Below are 8,413 nucleotides of genomic sequence, written 5' to 3' on the forward strand. Positions count from 1 at the left end.
CGATGGTTGCATTTATGTTTATTGATGGATTTTTCATGTAATTCTGTTTAACTGTATTATATATTTTTTTGTAGATGCTGAAGTTTCTTTTTCCCTTGCAGATCACTTTCCCGGTCGAGTCACATACAGGGGTAATGGTTACTTTAAAACAATCAATGACAAGTTTGAGGAGTTTGGGTTGATAGAAAGGGTGAATGAATCCCCTTTCAAATAGTGTTTCATGGCTGAGAAGTTGGACTTCTCTGCATCTCTCATACATCAATTAATGTTGCGCAAGATCCAGTGCAACAAAGAGGATGATTTGCATTTCCATTTGGGATCTAGACCCTGTAGATTTGATAGAGGCGAGTTTGCTCTGGTTATAGGGTTGAACTGGGCCATTTGAGACTGATTTCAAGAATCACCTGACTGGTGACCGCTTAATCAAGGAGTACTTTAAAGATGAAGAAATAGTGAAGATAATGTATTTGGAGGCTGCTTTAAAAAATTGCACTGTAGTTGAAGATGCCTACATGTTAGGCCTATGTGTTCTTTGTTGAGGGGGTTTTACTTGCACGAGAGAGCAAGTTAAATGTTTGGATAGATTCACTGAAGATGGTAGAGGACACTAAGTACTTTTTTACTTACCCATGGGGGAAGGTGTCTTTTAACAAGCTTATGGGTGCATGTCAAAAAGACATGCATCATCAGAAGAGGAACTATGAGAAGAAGAAGGAAGTTAAGGGGAAACAGAAAGAAGCAAAATACAATCTGTATGGTTATGTCCCTGCATTGCAGTATTGGGCATACGAGGCCATCCAGCATTTTGCACGTGAGTATGGTATTAATCATGGAAACCGGTTTTCGAGATGCTCAATTGGTCGAGCAATAAGGAGCGTCTTATTTTGAAGGCCGACCTTGCACCGATGTTCAAGAAGACGAGTGTAAGTTCTTTTATATTATGTCAAAATACATTATTCTTTGGTGGTTTCAAACTAACTTAATACTTTGTGTTTGATGCAGTTGGTTGTGTTGTCCATGTTGAAGCCCCAGCCTTCGGAGATAGATTATTATAGCGCTCTAACTGAGGGCGATGCTCCCTTGTATCGTGGGTTGGGCCAAGAAGAAAAGGATGAAACTCCCACTGATTTGAGAAGGTGGCGGAGATAGCTGCTTAGGTTGCGAATGCAGCCAATATTTTTGTTAATGTTGGCCCTGATGATGAGGATACCCTAGTCCCCATTGGCCCCACACCCTCGACCCCGGCCTCATCAGTACACCCCAGTCCTGATCAACCTGATTTATAGGAGGTGTTGGAGAAGCTGGAGCGAGTCAAGAGTCGTCAGAATACCGTCCTACAGAACTAGGTGGTCATCATGGATATTGTCAATAAGATCTTGACATTTGTACAAGATCTTCGTAGAGACACGACGGAGAATGATTCTGATTCCGACTCACTTGTCCTCCCAAATGATTTTGTCGCCATGACATAGGCACTCATTTGTCGATATGTAAAACGCCCTTAAACTAATACTTTGTAAAACATTTACATGTTTATAAACTTAAAGAATAAAACAACTTATTATATGAAAATCCCAGTGGGGCCTTGCTAAAACATGCCAGTTGGGACCAATAGTTTTAAAATAAAATAAAATAAAAGTTCTCATGCAACATTAAAAATATAATTCAAGTCCCACTGATAAGTTGTGAAACATTTAAAATAAGACATAACATTATTCTGTAGAAATTGGCGTTAAGCTGATCGTTCACTCGCCCATAGGATACCCCCACGCCATACACACCCTAACGTCAGAATTCCCCACATCACCACGTGTACCAAAGAGAAATCATATTTGCTACCTGGAAGGAAAAGTAAGGGGTGAGCTAAAAGCACAGGAAGGAAGTATAAATAACAGACAAAGAAAAACACAACAAACATAATATTATCATAAGACTTCTACAACGTCATATGCATACATCGTCATACTTTGCACTTAACGTCATTATCATACATCGTTATCATATATCATAAACATATTCAAATATCCTCATCATAAAAAACATCATCATAAACATTAGCATCATAAACATTATCATCGTATCTTTGTGAACATGGCCACCTATCTTGTCCATGTCACATCTTGAGGTAAACAAGAGGCTCTGGTCCTTGAATAACCTTGGCGCATCCGCCCTATGAGTTACATCTTTATATCGTTAGTAACTCGGGTTACATCTTAGATCCTTAGTAACCCATTTGTTGTATCGCGTTCAACACGCTAACAACCATGTACATATCATACAACTTACAGAAATACATGCAATCCAGTAGCATCAATACAAAAATGATATACATGGTTAATTAAATTTTACCATATCAATTAACAACAACATTTCATACTTCATGTAAATATGGAATTTTTTCCTTGTGAATTCTATTCACAAGTGAAGCTCTATGTTACGAGACATCCTGAAAGGGCATCACATGATGGTGAAGGAGTTGGGGTAAGAGAGTCACCCTCACTAGGCGAGGGACTTCGGCCACTTGCCGATCCAAACTTCACCCTCGCTATGCGAGGGCCCCTAGCTGGCCATCCTCGTGCGCCCCATTCCAGCAGGCATCAAGCCTCGTCCACACTCGGAGGAAGAGCGTCAGCCTCGCTATGCGAGGGTGAGGGCTATGTTGAGGTGTCCGTGCTCCTAGCCTCGCAACGCCGCACCTCGGAGGAAGAACATCAGCCTCGCTATGCGAGGGTGAGGGCTGTGTTGAGGTATCCGTGTTCCTAGCCTCGCGACGCTGTGCTCGGAAGGAGGAGAGGCAGCCTCGCTATGCGAGGGTGAGGGGTGTGTTGAGGTACCCGTGCACCTAGCCTCGTGTCTATGCGATCTGCATAGGCCGGCCCTGACCCTCGGCACCTCGACTTCTCAGGACATGCATAGGATGAAGCCTCCTTGGCACAGGCATGAGATCACTTAGGGAAATCTTGTTGATATGCCAAACGAACGTGGAGCATTTAACAGGAATTGATGAGGACCACCGAGTACGGAACACGTGCGCTGACACGGGGTGTACGGTTATGGAGAGAACAGAGGCACGACCCTATGATCTGCGTCTGAGGAGTAGTGGCGGTACGGACCTGTACGAAGAGTGGTGAGACCACTGGGACACCCTCGACCATGCGCCAGAGCCGACAGTACTATGTCCAAGGCCACGACTCTGACACCATCAGGGTAGACACCACTACGCCCTGAGCCACTACTTTATCAGAGTACCTATGTACGTCCCAGTGGTCTGGGACTTGTTTGTATTCTGGGCCAATAGAGCCTCCCCTATAAATAGGCTCCAACCCCTCAGGCTAAGGGGTTGGAAAACTGAATGTAAAAACGAGACTTATGAAATATATGCTTCTGGTTCTCATGCTTGCCTGAGTTTTCTCCTGTTGTTTAGAGTTCTTTCTATCTAATTCATAGCTTCTTATAGTATAGAGATTGAAGTTTTCTAACCATCAATCGTTGACGAGTTCTTACTGTCAACAGTTTGGCGCCGTCTGTGGGAACGTAAGCACCAAGCTACTGTTCTGCCATTACTTCCGGCAAGGAAAAATGCCGAGACGTTCGAAGCGTCTCAAGGAGCCTCGAGAGGTGGAGGTCCACCTTACCGGAGTTCAGCTGAAGGCCTCCATGAAGGATCCACCTCCACCCCGAGACATAGACCCCCCAGGGACCCTGAGGTTCACCAGAATGACAAGGAGGCCTCGTCTCCGGCCATCCCGCCCGGTGAGAATCCTCCAAGGACAACTACTGCACCACCCGGGAACGCCAACGAGTTCCCTCCCCCCAAACCACCGAAGATACCGAACTCCGGCCGGCAAGACCCGGGCCCCTCAACGCACAGACGCGATAAACAACCCCGGGTCCATTCCGTGAGCTCGAGTTCTAAATCTCGTTTCTATGAAGAGGAGATTCGTGAACTGCACCGTAAAAACCAAAGACTGGAGACTACCCTAGAGAACATGCAGGAGGTGCTGAATGGCCTGTTGCAAGGTAAGTCGAACGTGACCCTGCCCAAGAGGAAAGAGAAGGGTCGGGAAACCACTGTCCCAGTAGACGACGGAAGGACCAGACACTCCACCAGTAACACCCCCAGGGAAAAGCCACAAGAGCATCCTAGACCATCGAGGCCACCCCAGGAGCCAAAGCAAGGGAACAATGGTGGCTCTCGCAACGACGTCGAGGTCACCTCAAAGAGGACGCCCTCAGACCTACGAGAGTAGCTCAAAAAGAAGAGGGCGAATAAGAGAACTACCCCTCCTACTGTCCCCCGGGACGGCAAAGGAAAGGAAGATGTCAACCCGTCCATGTTGAGGGACTCCCTGAAGAAGAGGAGGCAAGACCTCGATGCGGAGATGAAGAGCCTGCGGAGTAAGATTGTCACCGTGTCTGGAGGGCAGAGCCTTGAGGAAGAGTTCGACTATGAATCGCCTTTCACCAAAGAGATCCAAGCCATTCGACTCCCAGCCAACTTCAAGGAGCCTCATATGACCCCGTATGAAGGAAGCACCAACCCCAAGTACCATCTAGACGCATTCAATGACTTAATGAAGCTGAGGGGGATAAGTAGCGGGGCTAGATGCCACTGTTTCGCAGTCACGTTGAAAGGGCCCGCATACAAATGGTTTAAGAGACTTCGACCAGGGTCCGTCAGGTCTTGGCAACAATTTTCAGACGAATTTCTCCAGCAGCATCATGTCGTGCGTGATTATACAATGCCAGGGACTAGCCTAGCCAATGTAAAACAGGGCGAAAATGAGAGCCTAAAAAACTATATCCATAGGTTCAATATGGAAGCAGCCAAAGTGGGGAGCCTGACCCGCAGAGAGTTAAAAATGGCCATCACCGCCGGGGTGCTTCCGGGAAGCAAGTTGTGGGATAAAATGCTCAAGAGGGAAGTCACAGATCTAGATGACTTCTACGAGAGAGCACAAAAGTATATCCGTGTAGAGGACGGTCACGCGAACTTAAAGGCGGGAATGGTCGAGTCCCCTGCACAGCCCCCAACCAATGAAGGGTCGAATGGTGCGAAGAAGAAGAGGGCATACGAAGGGTCGAGGGATGATCAACATAGAAAACCCAAGCGGGGAAGCGACCATAGGCAAACGGCTTATACTTTCTATACGGACCTGACGGATACAAGGGAGCATATCTACATCACCAACGAGAAGCGGGTTCCCTTCAAGAAGCCCCCACCAATGAGGAAGGATCGGTCCCAGAGGGATCCCAATAGGTACTGCCAATACCACAAGGATATTGGTCACACCACAGCAGAATGTATCCACCTGAAAGAAGAAATTGAGGAACTCATCCGCAGGGGGCACCTAGGTCGGTATGTCAGGAAGGAAAGGCTGAAAACGGAGGACGAACCAGTGCTATCTAGGACGCATAGAGAAGCTCCAGAGATACAGGGGGAAGTGAGAACTATTTTCGGAGGTCCAGGGCTTGGGGGAGATTCCCGGAAAGGACGAGATCGGTATGCTAGAGAAGCCAGGCGAAGTCCACCACCCTGCATTATGAGCTTGGAACAACGACCCCCAAAGAGCTTCAAGGGAGAAAATGACTCGATCACTTTCACTGAGGAGGACGCGCGGGGGGTGCACTTCCCCCACAATGATCTGCTGGTGTTGACAGTTCAGTTGGTCAACCGGCGGGTGCATCGAGTCCTCGTAGACAATGGAAGTTCTGTGGACATCTTATATCGCCCCGCCCTGGAAAAGATGGGTTTGGGCATCAGGCACTTGAAGCCTTGTCAATCCTCCCTATACGGGTTCGCAGGGGACTCGATACAACCTTTAGGGGTGATCGAATTAGCACTCACTATGGGTGAACAACCCCGACAAACCACGATCATAGCAAACTTCGTCGTAGTAGATTGCGCCTCTGCTTTCAATGCGGTATTGGGGAGACCATCCCTAAGAGAATTGAAAGCAATCACTTCAATATACCACCTCACCGTCAAGTTCCCAACTCCTGGTGGGGTAGCGAGTATGAAGGGAGAACAAAGAGAGGCAAGGGAGTGTTATAACACCTCCCTTCACAAGTCAAAGAAGCCATCAGAACCAACAGCGATGGTGATGCACGGAGGTACAGACCCACAGGGACAAGACCCCAGAATCACGAAAGGCCCAACCAGGTAAGACTAGTAATGAGACTCCCGCGCCTGGTACAAGTAGTAGCTATGCTTAGTTTGTTGTAGGTTATGCTATTTTAGTAGATAAGAATCAAAGAGGTTACCTAGATAACCTCCCAAGTAGATGTAAGCCTTTTACCTATCTATATATCGTTGTAACCCGACTACCATGAATGAAACTGTCTTCCACTTCGTGTGTAACTTACTTCTTTATGCGAATATCAACTAAAGTCCCCGCCGAGATAAATCTCACCAGGTACTTGGGGGGCAGGACGACAAAAGTAAACAAAAAAAAAAGTTGTCTCTTATATTCACAAGGATTAGCTACCCTTATGAATATCAAGGGATTGGTTCAAAAGGATGACCCCCGACGAAAGGCCGACACCCCAAGAGGTGAGGCTGTAAGGAGGGAATCACCCAATAAGTCTAGACCGGCCATTAAGCCGGCTAGCCCAAAAAGGGTCTTACAAGGGACCCTTGGAAAAAAAATAGTACTATGTATAAGGACGAGAAGGACGCTTCTCGCAAAAAGTAACAAGCGCGCGCAAAGAATATAAAAGGACCCCAACAGCCCAACGGGTTAAAGTGTCCTTACAAGTATAACCAAGGTGCACCAGAAAGGTTATCTCCATCAAATAAAAAAAAAAAAATGTAATCCACGAACAACAGTGATAAGAGGGACTCATCAGAGCCCCTTAAGTTTGACAAAAAAAAAAGAGAGAAGAAATGGTACAAGGGATTACATAACAAAAGCATACATAGACAGAGTACAAGGGGATCTACGAATCTCCACCGTGATCTTTCCACTCAGAAATCTTCTCGACGGCATGGTCCCCGAAAGGAGATAGGTCAACGGTGGGGTTAGTCCTCCAAACAGCATGCAACGTTTTCCCGATTATGCGATCCTCCACGTTCACAAGCTCAGCCTCAAGCACAGCGATCCTCCCGTCAGAGTTTGGATGGTAGCCTCCAACTGAATGTTGCTCTGAGAGGTTGAGGCAGCCCGGGCCAAGGCGGTATCCCTCTGGCATACCATCTCGGCCAGTTGGCTGGACAAGGCATTCTTCGCAGTCTGGGCCACCGAAAGGTTCCTCAGTGCCTCCTCAAGCTCGTGTTGCAACCGTTGAGCCGATGAAGAGTGGGAGGCAAGCAGCCGATGGTTCAAAATAGAGGCCTGATTGAGGACGAAGATATGAAACAAAGCCTTAGGGGTCAGATGATGCACCAGAAGTAATATAAAAGGTATTTATGTGGCTATCATAAATTAATAAACCAAGTATCGCGACAGTTACCTGCAAGGAGGCTCGCATATAGGCATTCTCTAGCTCAGCCTCGGGAACATCGTGCAGCGTCCCCCATTCACCCTCAGGAAAGTTTCCCAAGTGATGGCTCATGGCTTCCCCATATTGGCTCGCCAGGGGATGATCTTCGGGAACAGAAACATGAGCTGAGCCGGGGGAGGCGCGAGTGCTTGTCGAGGCCCGTTTTGGCAAGGATGGGGACCGAGAAGGCCCTGACCCGTCCACAGTAGTGCGAGGAGCAGAAGAGTGCGGGGTCGTCTCCTGGGGTAAAGAGACGCCTGTGGATGCCCACCTGGAATGCCCCCTCGGGGGTGAAGGAACCCCATCAAAAGAGGGAATGACAAAATTCCTCCTAGGCATAGGGGGGCAAGGGGCAGGGGCGTCAAAGGCAAACTCACCGCCAGGCGTTAACGACGACATCCGAGAGGTAGCACCGCCAGTATGACCGTCATCGGCTACACCCTTAGCCCTGCCAGCAACAGAGTACAAGCAGGAGTAGTTCTCAGACACCACAGTCTCCTCAACATCCATATGGTCACCCGGGGAATAGACGTAATCCCTATCGGCTGCTTCATCGTAATTCCTTTCATCGTGACCATATACCCACGGACTCTCAAGTACGGGTGCCACTGGGGGTAAATCAACAGAGTCGGGTGACGCGGGGCGTGGATCCTCAGATTCAGGGGAAATGGAGCATAAGGTAACTTTCTGGTCCGGGGTCAGCAGCCCACATAAGTGGAGATTGCTCTCCGTGAAAAGGGCGCTGGCTTGTTTGCGTTCCTTCGGCATAGCCAGGATTTGTATTACCCGGTCATGAGCTGCCCGTTTCAGATTAGGACTGACAACCCCTAAGAGACCTGCCATCGAACGAAAGGAAATTACCACAGTTACAAGAACTATAAAAAAAGAGGTCGATTAATAAGAGAAATTTCCGGTATATGGGATCAAAGTG

The sequence above is a fragment of the Humulus lupulus genome, chromosome 1, assembly GCF_963169125.1.
Source record: "Humulus lupulus chromosome 1, drHumLupu1.1, whole genome shotgun sequence".
NCBI lineage: Eukaryota > Viridiplantae > Streptophyta > Magnoliopsida > Rosales > Cannabaceae > Humulus > Humulus lupulus.